Raw genomic sequence first — 11,951 nt, 5'->3', positions numbered from 1 at the left:
CCCTGGGTCAGCAAGATCCCCTGGAGGAGGAAATGGCAACCCACTCCGGTATTCTTGCCTAGAGAATTCCATGGAAAGGGAAGCTTGGTGGGTTACAGTCCATGGGGTTGCAAAGAGTCAGACATGACTTAGAGACTAAACAACAACAAGAATATCTGGGTGTTGACACCAAGGATGAGAAGAATCAGGACTTTTTGTTTGATGATGGGTTACTGGAACCTGAGAGTCACAGTTTCCTGCACAGAGAGGAGTGTTATCAACTTATCAGGGAATGAGAGAATTTCTTAAAAGAAAATTTAAATTTCTGAAAAAAAAAACATATATACAGTGAGAAACAGAGTACTAACATAATTGGAAATCTCAATTACACAAAAATCTTTAAGAACACTGAAAGTTTATTTTTCAGGACTGACTCAGAGGCATAGTAACTAGATTAGATAGTTTTCTCTGGTGCCATCTATTGTCTGAAAGATGTAAGAATTCTAGGATCTACAGTATATGGGAAACACTTTTTTTTTTTTTTTTTTTTTGAGTTTCATCCTTTTCTTTTTCTTTTCTTTTTTTTTTTTAAATTTTATTTTATTTTTAAACTTTACATAATTGTATTAGTTTTGCCAAATATCAAAATGAATCCGCCACAGGTATACATGTGTTCCCCATCCTGACCTTTTAAAGTTCATTCCTCTCAAGCAGTGCCAATGTGAAAGAGCATTTGCTAGGAAAGTCTGCTTTCTTAAGGCTGGTTCATGGTGAGCATTTAAGTATTTGAGTGGAAGTAGCATATATTTTCTTGATGACCTCCTTTACCACATTAGTTGCCAAGTTCCAAACCAAAGATCCTTAATACAAACCCTTTTTACCTTGTCACTTTTCATCCAATTCTTTGCTTTTAAAAATTCAATGTATCAATAAATCCATTCAGTAAGTTTCTAATTTAGATGTATTTTTCAATTCTATTTTATTTTCTAAGGTTTCCAATCATTTGCAGAATGCCTCCCAACTTTTGTCATTTTCAATTTTTTTTTTTTGACAATTTTCTTTAGGATGTTTTTAGAATTATTTTTAAATTCTTACTTGCCAACTCCAATTTTGGTTCAATGTGTATTTGCTTTTGGAATTTTCCCTCTTGTATGGGCATAAAATCTTTCCTGTTATCATGCTTAGTAATTTGTTTATTACATGCCATACAGACTACAAAGATGTTCTACAGGATTTCTCAAATCAATGAAGCTTCAGTTATTTTTCTGATGCAATTAAGAGTGATAAGCTCCATTCAATAGAAAACTGATTCTTTTGGTTTTGGCAACATGCACTGTATCTCCAGTTCACCCCTCATACTAGTACTAGGTACTCACATAAATACTTGAGCTTTCTCAGTCTCTTCAGCACAAAAATATAGAATTGTCTATTCTTGTGTTTCAGAGGTTTTTGACATATCTTTAACCCCCCACTCCAAGCAATTTAAAATTTGGCAAATGCTGTGAAGGGAAAACAGCTCTGTGTTTGTAGCCATGCAAATTTCCCAGTTTGTGTACTCTGCTGCTGCTGCTGCTAATTCACTTCAGTCGTGTCCGACTCTGTGCGACCCCATGGACAGCAGCCCACCAGGCTCCCTCCGTCCCTGGGATTCTCCAGGCAAGAACACTGGAGTGGGTTGCGTTTCCTTCTCCAATGCATGACAGTGAAAAGTGAAAGTGATGTCGCTCAGTCGTGTCTGACTCTTAGCGACCCCATGGACTTCAGCCTACCAGGCTCCTCCATCCATGGGATTTTCCAGGCAAGATTTCTGGAGTGGGGTGCCATCGCCTTCTCCAAGGGTACTCTAGTACTGTGTAATCACCAAAAGTTCTGAAAGTTTTTCTGAGAGCAGCTGAAATATTGTTTTAGTGAAACCGTCATACAAAACGCACATAAGAACAATCAAGTTGATGATGAAAAACTGTATTTAGTAACTGGGATGGTTTTGCCTCCCTTTGATGCTCTCAGGCATATGACTCTTATTTAAAAGTCCTTCTGGGACTTTCCTGGTGGGCCAATGGTTAAGAGTCCACCTGCCACTACAGAGGACATGGGTTCAATCCCTGGTCCAGGAAGATAACCACAAGCCACATTCCATCTAAGCTGTGCACCACAACTGCTGAACCTGTGATATTAGAGCCCATGGTCTAGAGCCTATGGTCTGCAACAGAAAGTAGCCCTACTCTCTGCAACTAGAGAAAGCCCATGCACAGCAAGGAAGATCCTGCACAGCCAAAAATAGATAGATAGGTAGATAGATAATTTTTTTAAAATAAAGTCCTTTCGTCTCCTCAGAAGGCACCTACAATAACAGGTTCTATAGCACCCTCCATGGGTCTCACCCGTCAGTGCAACAAAAAATATTACATTTCAGTGCTGAGGGCATCAAGTAACATTTTTAGGAACTTCCATGTGGTTTTTGAAATACTTTAAATGAGAGCTACATTTTAAAATATATCAACTATTTAAAAGAACCTCTACAGTATTAGAGTGTAGGACTCTAGTGGGATTTCAAGTGTCAGAAAAAAAACAACCACAATATTACTGAGAGTAAAAATTGCCTCTTCAAACTAACACTAACAGAATTGCTATTATAATTATGAAGCTGTTTCAAAATAATAATTCACAATAACCTACTAATTATTCCCTAGGAATCTCTTGGAAATGAACATGTTTGGAACCTTCAGTTATTGGGTCCCTAATGACTTGAGAATGTATATAAAAGTCCTTGGTTCTATTGGTGAAATTATTCATCTAGGTAATAGGAAAATGTCTCCTTCTTTGGTAAGTAGCTTCTGTGTTTACCAGATTGGCTTTATTGATGCAAAAATAGACTTTTATGGATCTGAGACCTCTGACATGTGTCAAAATAGTTACAAAATCATATGTATTAGCATATTACCCACAAATAAATTTACCCGTGTCATTCTTCTATAGCTTCTACAGGGATCTGAGACACTTACCTTGTTTAAATAATTTTTTTTTGTTAACAGAAATAAACTGAAACATGAATGGCTAGCATGTAGCCAACTAAAACATGATAGTTTCAATTAATTTATTTTCTATTCTAACATTGTTTTGCTATACATTTATGAAAATTTTAGCAAATCACGTCAGTTTGATTGAATCTTTTTGGTCATTCCCATTGAAAGCAAGAATCCAAGATTCACTCTCATCTCTGACTTTTCCCCTCCCTCATGCTTCTCTTCTCACTCACGTTTGTCTACATGGATGGTGGTGGTGGTGGTAGAGGTGATTTGGTTACTAAGTCATGTTCAACTCTTCATGGACTGTGGCCCCACCCAGCTCCTCTGTCCATTGGATTTCCCAGGTAAGAATACTAGAATGGGTTGCCATTTCTTTCACCAGGGAATCTTCCTGACCAGGGATCAAACTCAGGTCTCCTGCATTGTAGGTAGATTCTTTAAGGGCTGAGCCACCAGGAAAATCCTTCTTAGTCTATTGGAAGGGATGCTCGCTGTGAATCCCCAAGAGTAATGGACTGTGTTTTCAGGAAATAACTGAGTCATTCTGCACTGTCTTCAGCAAGTCTGCACCACAGCCTGTCTCACGGAGGCTGCACTGTTAATTCTCTAACCACCTTCATGGTTGTCCTCATGAACTTTGACTTCACACATATCTGAATTTGAATTATACCTGTCAACTACTTATAGAGTGACTCAGAACATTAAGCTTCAATGTCCCAATGCAACATACAGAATCAATAATGAGAATCTAGCTTACACAGCCAATCTGTCTTGAAGTTTTGGAGGCAGGAGCCTGGGCTCCAATCCTATTTTCATCACATCTTAGCTCTCCAGCTCTCTGTGCTTTAGCTCCCTCAACTGTAAGAGAAAGACGACAGTAACAGCAACTGCTGTGAAACTTTGTGAGTGTACTTTTGTGTGACAAGTAAATAAATTATATGTAAAGTGTTTAGAATATTGCATTTCACATCACAATCATTATATAAATGATAACTATTATTTAAAAAATCTGGTGACATAGTTCTAATTATTAGCTAGGGATAAGCGAGAGCAGTGGGGTTGTTTCTTTTGTTGTTTAGTCGTTAAGCCGTGTCCGACTCTTTGTGACCCCATGGACTGAAGCCCATCAGGCTTCTCTGTCCATGAGACTCTCCAGGCAAGGATACTGGAGTGGGTTCCCATTTCCTTCTCTTGAAGGTCTTCCCAGATCAGGGATTGAACCCACATCTCCTGCTTTGACAAATGGATTCTTTACTGCTGAGTAGATAGCAGTGGAGTAATTGAAACTAATCTTCACTCTTTACCTATTATGTGCCAGTCTATCTAAAGTGAGACAGCAAAAAAGTATAGATAGATAGTTTTCCTAATTTAACCTGACAGAGAAACCATGTGAAATACTGTTGTCATTATTATAGTAAAATTTTAAATATATATATAATGTTATATGTAATAATATACATATAGTATATGTATTAAGTATAGCAGATTCTCTCTCTCTCTCTCTCTCTCTCTCTCTCTCTCTATATATATATATATATATATATATATATATATGTATTATACACACACACACACACACATAACTGTTCAAGGTCATACAGTCCAGGTGGCTAATATGAGATTCTAACCAAATGCTTATTAACTCTAAATTTAGGTCTTTCATTTCTTAACACTCTGATTACCTTGAAAACAGGCAAAATAAGAATAAATTAACTACTATTTTAACAAGGTACTGCATCTCATTCACACTCTTTGAGGTAATAACATAAGACAGCATCCTAACCCTTCTAATTCTCTTAGACTTTTCTGTGCCTATGGTATAGCATACTTTTAGTAATTAGATGATATTACAACAATGAAGTTCTTAGCCCTGTAGCTGTCTCAGTAATTTTATATAAGTGAGAGAATTACCCCAACCATTTGTTCTAGCCAACTGTGGCACTAGTAGCAAAGCTCACTGGAGGTTTCACTTGCTTGTTTTATAGATTTCAAAGTCATCTTTTAAGGTTACAATAAAAAGTCTTATATTTCAAAGTCATGTTCAAATTCTCCTTGCTTCCAGAAAATCTCTGAGATTACAGAAACAGATATTGACAAAATTCTTAGACTCAATTATCCTGAATTATATTAGGATAAAAGTTAAACACAGCTATTTGTGTTTGTTCACTTATATAATTAGTGAGGAGGCTATATAGAGTGATTTTTAAAGATGAGAAGTTAACTTAATACTAATTTTTTGCCCACTTTACTCAGTCATCTAATATTTATGTGCTTACTAGAAGCCAAGAATGATAAAGAATGCCAAAGAGAAAAGCAGTTAATCACTTTAATCTCCTTGACTTAGTATCTTGATAGGATTTAAGGAATTGCCTTAAACTCCTCCCTGTCTAAAACATGCTCTCAGCTGATGTTTACTGACATTTGCTTTCATTTCACTAATATTATTTTTGCTTTTATTATTTTTTTAATAGCTGAAGTATATCTCATTGCATCAGTCTAATTACAGTCAAGAGTGCAACACACTACTATCTATTAAATACTGGACAGAAGGAGTACATTGTTCTAGAATTATCATTGCAAGATGTACTCAAGTTAACATACTTTTAATAACAGATATATTTTTCCTTTTATCATCATTTCATTTATTACTTCATTATTCATTTAATCCTCTGTACTAGCTAGAGGTCTATACTTGAGAATTAAAAAAGGTAAGAAATAAGAGATGTTATCTGCACATGTCTGTCCAGTGGAAGAACTAGCTATTAATCAAACAAATAAAATAAAACTATCAACCATGAGATAAAGATACTAAATTCTGAAATATGTTTCTCATAACTTATATTTGGAAGGAGACATAAATGGCAACCCACTCCAGTATTCTTGCCTGGAGAATCCCATGGACAGAGGAGCCTGGCGGGCTACAGTTCACAGGGTCACAAAGAGTCAGACACAACTTCACTTTCACTTTCACTTTGGTCTGGGACTCTTGACTTGATTGCTTGTTTTTTTGTTGAAACAATAAAATAACCTTATAACTATATCTATTCTTTTTCTCTTTCTATCAACATAGCATCTTAGGATGTTAGAATTCTCATAAGAAGAAAACAGCACAGAATATGGACTTTTTAGATGGAACCTGTACCTTGGTAACAGAATTTATTGTTAGGGTTTCCAACTCATCCTGAACTGCAGATTGTCCTGTTTCTCCTGTTTCCGACTTTGTACTCTATGATTTTAATGGGGAGCATTGGATTGATGATGTTAATCAGGGTTGATCCGCACCTTCAAACGGATCAATGGATCAAATGGATCAAAAATACCCCCACGTATTTTTTCCTTAGTAACCTATCCTTTGTAGACCTTTGCTATTCTTCAGTCATCGTTAACAATATGCTTGTCAACCTCCTCTCTCAGAACAAGTCAATTTCCTATCACAGCTGTGCCCTGCAGTTCTATTTCTTCTGTACTTTCGCAGATACCAAATCCTTTATCTTGGCTGCCATGGCGTATGACCACTATGTTGCCATCTGTAACCCTTTACTGTACACGGCTATGATGTCTCAGGGTATCTACATATGGTTGATCATCTTGTCATACTTTGGAGGCAATACGAGTTCCCTGGTGCACACATCCTTTGCATTTATTCTGAAATACTGCGATAAAAATGTCATTAGTCATTTTTTCTGTGACCTCCCTCCCTTGCTTAAGTTATTGTGCACAGACACGTCACTTAATGAGTGGCTTCTCTGCACGTACGGCAGCTCAGTGGAAATTATCTGTTTCATCGTCATCATCATCTCCTACTTTTACATTCTCCTCTCAGTTTTAAAGATCCGTTCTTTCAGCAGGAGGAAGAAGACCTTCTTTACCTGTGCTTCTCACCTGACATGTGGCCATCTACCAGGGAACTCTGCTCTTCATTTACTCATGACCCAGCAACCTGTATTCTCCCAACACTGATAAAATCATCTCAGTGTTCTACACCATCATCATCCCAGTGCTGAATCCCTTGATTTATAGTTTGAGAAACAAAGACGTGAAAGACGCTGCTGAAAGAGTCTTAAAACCAAAGCTAAATCCCTCCTGAGATATAAGGTTCCAGGATTCATCTAAATCCCTGATTACAAGCTCCAGCTGTGTGTATGCTCAGTCATGTCCAGCTCTTTGTGACCCCGTGGACTATAGCCCACCAGCTGCTTTTGTCCTTGGAATTATCCAGACAAGAATACTGGAGTGGGTTGCCATTTCCTCCTCCAGGGAATCTTCCTCACCCAGGGATGGAACCTGTATCTCTTGCTTATCCTCCACTGACAGGCGGATTCTTTACCCCTGCAATGCCTGGGACAAACTGTAGCTAAGAACCTGCAACAACCTTGCCAGCACATACACAATTTCTCACACAAGCATTTTATCAAACACTTGTTTTCACAGAGCCAAACACATTTAATAGCCCCCAGATAAAGGAAACATTTAAAAGTTTCAAAATTGCTGCAAACTAATAGTTGGATAACTTTCCAACTATTCAGTTCAGTCACTCAGTGGTGTCTGACTCTGCAACCCCATGGACTGCAGCACGCCAGGCTTCCCTATCCATCACCAACTCCCGGAGCTTGTTCAAACTCATGTCCATTGAGTTGATGATGCCATCCAACGATCTCATCCTCTGTTGTCTCCTTCTCCTCCTGCCTTCAGTCTTTCCAGCTATGGGGTCTTTTCCAGTGAGTCAGTTCTTCATATCAGGTGACCAAAGTATTGGAGCTTTAGCTTCGGCATCAGTCCTTCCAATGAATATTCCTTTGTTATTGACTGGTTTGATCTTCTTACAGGCCAAGGGACTCTCAAGAGTCTTCTCCAACATGACGGTTCAAAAGCATCAATTCTTTGGTGCTCAGCCTTCTTTATGGCCCATCTTTCACATCCATACATGACTACTGGAAAAACTATAGCTTTAACTTGACAGATCTTTGTTGCTAAAGTAATGTCTCTGCTTTTTAATATGCTGTCTGGGTTTGTCATACCTGTTCTCCCATGGAGCAAGCATCTTTTAATTTCATGGCTGCAGTTATCATCTGCAGTGATTTTGGAGCCCAAGAAAATAAAGTCTGTCAATTCCAACCATTAGGAGCTGGGAGTTAATGCTAGAACAGATTGTAATAGGTTTTCTTAAAAGATATAGTAAGAACCTCAGAGATTGTGTCTGTGTGTGTTTTCATGTGTAGAATATCTCATTAACAAGATTGCATTTACAAAATTACTGGATTAGGGAGGAAGCCATATTCCTTTGGTTTCTGTGCTATCTCTTGTACCCAACTAGTCAATTGTACTTTGGTCAAGTTACTTATTTTTTCTGTCTCAATTGTCTGACCTGTAAAATGAGGAGAGTATAGTACGTACATCAATGACTGTTGCATGTTTGACTAAATGCTGACAATCATGCCTGAATCATTTTAAACACTTGATAGATCTTAAATACATATATTTCTTTAATCATTTAAAATATACAAAGTGCAACAAGATGGTGTGAGGCAGGGGTGCTAGGAAAGCAATCAAAACAATATCAAATACCTTTTCTTAAATGCTGTCCAATAACAAGTCAAGAACCTTCTATACCCAATCTAATCCAAATTAATTTGAAAACTTTTTCTAAGTGGCATCTTGTAGACTAAAGGTTAATTGCAAGCAGAGTATTTGTTTTCCTCCCTATCTTTTATTTTTATGTGTGAAAGTATTACTGAAAGTATGGAACATCCTTTTCTGGTACCTCAGAAACACAATGAGCTACTGAGCATATAACCTGTGTCTTCAATGGCCGGTCAACTGACGTGACATTCAGAAGTGCCACAGAGAACAGTCACTTGAAGTCTAGACATAAAAGGACATGTATGATTTCAAAATACATTTCTATAACTTATATTTTTGCTGTTTGTTATTATTTTCATTATTATTATTTATTATATCATTATTTAATTGCCAGTTATATATCTGTTGGTGAGGTATCTGTTCAAATCATGTCCCTATTTTTAATTGGGTTGTGTTTTTATTATTTATAAACATTTTTGTAAGTCTAGCTACAAATTCTTTGTTGCAAAAATGTTTTACAAATATTTTCTTCATTTCATCTATAAATCTAACATCTATATTACATAATAATACATAGCGTTATGTAATAATACAAAACATTAAAAATGATTTCATAAAATTATGTAACAGGAATAATTAATAATCAACAAAACATTTTCCCCCTCTGCTTATATTCTATTCATACTGCTTCAGTTTTTACTTGCTATATAAACACTGTCTTAAAATGGCACAGGTTAAATAACTGGGCTGAATTATGTTATTCTTCATGTTGACCATGGTCAGATTGTATCAATCCATATAGGATCCCACAGACAGAGGAGCCTGGTGGGCTACAGTCCAGGGGGTCTCAAAACAACAACAACCAAGTATAAACATTAGTTTGAAGGTTCTTGTTGTTTTATTTCAAAAGTAGTTATTTCAAAAGTATCTTACAAATAACAACCTGTGAAAAATTGAACTTCATGTGAACAATATATCATATTCTTTAGGTCTAAAAAATATACACGTCATTCATATTCCAATTTTCACATATTATCCAAGACACACACACATACAAATACGTGACACACATATAAATGCATGAAAACACAATGGAGATGAGTCTATATATTTCAGAAACAATTGAAAGTGAAAGTCACTCAGTCATGTCTGACTCTTTGTGACTCCATGAACTATATAGTCCATGGAATTCTCCAGGCTAGAATACTGGAGTGGGTAGCTATCTCCTTCTCCAAGAGCTCGTTCCCAACCCAGGGATCAAACCCAGGTCTTCCTCATTGCAGGCAGATTCTTTACCGGCTGAGCTATGAGGGAAGCCTACAGCATTTATTATCACTCATCTCATTTCCATTTTATAAAGAAAAAGTCTTTTTTATATTTCACTGGAGTGGGTAGCTGTTCTTTTCTCCAGGGGATCTTCCCAACCCAGGGATTGAAGCCAGGTCTCCCACATTGCAGGTAGATTCTCTACCATCTGAGCCACCAGGGAAGTGCAAAAATATTGGAGTGGGTAGCCTACCCATTCTCCAGGGATCTTTCTGGCACAGGAATCGAACCAGGGTCTCCTGTATTGCAGGCTGATTCTTTACCAGCTGAGCTACAGGGAGGCTCAAGAGATAAAAATATATGTGTTAAATAAGTTTGTAGAAATGTTTCCCTTCAGTGAGTAAAGAGACTCTTTCTTTGGCACCAGATTATTCCCACAAAAAGGTAATTAATATTATGACAAAACAAAAATACACATCTAGAGAACTGCTCATTAATACTTGTTTAATGTCTCACCAAATACTGAACATAACACAAACCCAAACCAGAAACATAATTATTGTATTATGATCAATCCATGGTATGCTCATTATTTCTGGAACTGATACAGATACTCTTAAAACAATCATGGTTTTGAGAAATATTAGAATTGTTATCTTGGTTTGTATCCACATGAATATTCACAGAAAATGCTTAGTCCTGAAGCTGACAGCCAGGTATCTCTAACATTAGAGTCCACCCACATTATTTTGAAGAGGAGAAGACAGGTAAATTCATCAAATGTATTCTCTGAAGTAAAGAAAGGAAGGCTCAGAGACAAGCTTGTAGAAAGTAACATGCCTCACAAATTACATTTAGATTAGGTTCAGTTTCCCAATGTTCTATACCAGGTACTTGTTTTATTGAGTAAAAACAGTTATGCCTTTTTCAAGAGTGGGTGCATGAATGTATAATTTTCTGAATATGAAGACAATTGCAGATAGAATTGTGTTCTATCTTATGATATACTGCAGATGTGCAGAAGTGTTACACATCCATGAGTCCTTTTCTTGATCATTTTCTGAAAGCTTAGACAAGAACAAAGAAAAATGGATGGAGGGAATTGCTCCTCCATGACTGGGTTCATTTTCTTGGGAATACTGATAACACCGAGCACAAAGTGACCATACTTACCATGGTTCTAATTGTTTATCTCATTGGCTATTTGGCAAATCTTGGGATGATATTCCTGATTAGGACCCCCAGCTGGACCCCCAGCTGCACACATCCATGTACTTTTCCCCCAGTCACCTCTCCTTCTGTGTCCTCTGCTATTCCACTGCAATTCACCCCAAGATGACCATGGACCTATTTGCCAAGAGCAAATCAATCCCCTTCTATGGCTGTGTTCTGCAATTCTTGGTCTTCTGTATCTTTGCAGATTCTGAGTGTCTCCTGCTGGCAGTAATGGCCTATGATCAGTACAAGGCCATCAGCAGCCCCTTGCTCTATGTGGTCAGCGTGTCCAGCCGGATGTGCCCCCTGCTCGTGGCTGGGGTTTATCTGGTGGGAATGGCACATACTCCGATACACACAACATTAGCATTTCGCTTATGTTTCTGTGGGTCAAATGAGATTAACCATTTCTTCTGTGATTTACCTCCACTTTTCCTCCTCTCCCGCTCTGATATACAGGTAAATGAATTCAGGTAAATAGCGTTATTCACTATTTTTGGTTTTATTGAACTGAGTACCATTTCAGGAGTCCTTTTCTCTTATTATATCATCCTATCAATCTTGAAGATCCACTCTTCTGAGGGGAAGTTCAAAGCTTTCTCCATCTGCACCTCTCATTTAAATGTTGTGACAATTTTCTAGGGAACTGTACTTTTCTTGTATTTCAGGCCAAATACTTCCTACTCTCCACATCAAGACAAAATGACCTAATTGTTCTACATCCTTATGATTCCCATGTTAAATCCTCTGTTATATAGCCTACAGAACAAAGATGTGAAACAGGCCCTGAAAAACTGGAAAATAAAAGGTGGTTTTAAAGGGTGTACTATAAATATATAGACATACATACATATGTCTGTTGTTTTTGTAAAATTATATTCATGA

General features: G+C 37.3%; 2 pseudogenes; both read left to right on the top strand.

Annotated features, from left to right (window-relative positions):
* Window positions 1-5,982: 5,982 nt before the first annotated feature.
* On the top strand, window positions 5,983-7,425 carry LOC109574659 (olfactory receptor 5I1-like; annotated as a pseudogene).
* A 3,514-nt stretch (window positions 7,426-10,939) lies between these two features.
* On the top strand, window positions 10,940-11,951 carry LOC139178343 (olfactory receptor 5W2-like; annotated as a pseudogene).

This window comes from Bos indicus, chromosome 21 (assembly GCF_029378745.1).
Source record: "Bos indicus isolate NIAB-ARS_2022 breed Sahiwal x Tharparkar chromosome 21, NIAB-ARS_B.indTharparkar_mat_pri_1.0, whole genome shotgun sequence".
In the NCBI taxonomy this organism is placed as follows: domain Eukaryota; kingdom Metazoa; phylum Chordata; class Mammalia; order Artiodactyla; family Bovidae; genus Bos; species Bos indicus.
Note: the sequence above shows the minus strand (reverse complement) of the source record. Positions and strands in the feature narration are given on the sequence as shown.